Consider the following 1,229-nt stretch of genomic DNA (forward strand, 5'->3'; position numbering starts at 1 on the left):
AACCTGAAAGTAGATGGAGTGGGGAGGGGTTGGAGAGGCTTACAGTTTGGGGCAGATGGCTAGAGAAGGGACTGGAGCAGATGACCAAAGCAGCCAGGGCAAAAGACGGCTTTGACATCCACGACAAAAAGGAGGAAATAAATGCACAGGAGTACCTCTTAATCCCAGCTCATAGTGGGGAGGGCATCAGCTCCCAGGCATCATGTTGCACCAAATTGCTGCCACCCCTGGATTCTTGCTGTATCCAGTGATTCCCCAGCTCACTTGAGTTATTCGCTGTCAGTCCCACACACATCAGTGGCCATCTGGGTGGGATGAACTGTGCTGTGCAGTGAGTAGCCAAACCCTCCTGTCATAAACTGGGATCTCTGCCCTTTCCAGAACCTCTTGGCAAACAGGGTATATTAAATGTTTAGAGATAATTTGACCATAAGTCTCCTCTTGATAAACTTTTGCCAGGTAATAAAACCACTGCAAATATGCTGGGGCGGGGGAGATAAACTGATGTAGCTGGAGAGGGGAGGACAGGGGATTGGACTGGACAGCACAGCTGGGGGTTGGGCTGGAAAGCCTCTCAAGTGAATGATTTTATGCAACAAGTTGTGAAAACCTGCTGCGTGGGGGAGCTTAAAGCTGATCCTCATTAAATCTTACTGTGGAGGAAAAATTGGCTTTTTCATATGTATACTCAAGTTGCTGCTTAGCTATTTACTGATAGGCTTGTGTGGGGTGCAAAAGACAGAACTGGGACATGAGGCAGCTTTCTAAATAGTGCTGCTGCTATAAAATGAAGCACAGTTGAGCTTGGTCAGGTTTCTCAGGGGAAACCTCTACAGTAAACCTGCTGTATTGTGTGGAACAGTATTGATGAGCCAGGGCCTCCATGGGCTTGGGGTGGGCTAAGCAACTTGGGGATTTAGATCTCTGGTGAAGGACTGCACCCTGTATGGGGATGCTTGGTAGCTAAGCTTGGTAGCAGAGGGGGTGATAAATGTAAAATCAGATAACGAACATGCAACCGACTACACATTGCAGTCATTAAGGATCCCACAGAGGAATAGAGCTATTCCTATGATGCCCTCCCCACTATGAGCTGGGATTAAGAGGTACCCATGTGCACTTTGACATCCATGACAGACAGGAGGAAATAAGCCACCTTTCTCCCTGGCCGCTTTGGTCAGCTGCTCCAATCCCTTCTCTAGCCATCTGCCCCAAACTGTAAGCCTCTC

Source organism: Alligator sinensis, unplaced genomic scaffold (assembly GCF_000455745.1).
Source record: "Alligator sinensis unplaced genomic scaffold, ASM45574v1 scaffold278_1, whole genome shotgun sequence".
NCBI classification, from domain to species: Eukaryota; Metazoa; Chordata; order Crocodylia; family Alligatoridae; genus Alligator; species Alligator sinensis.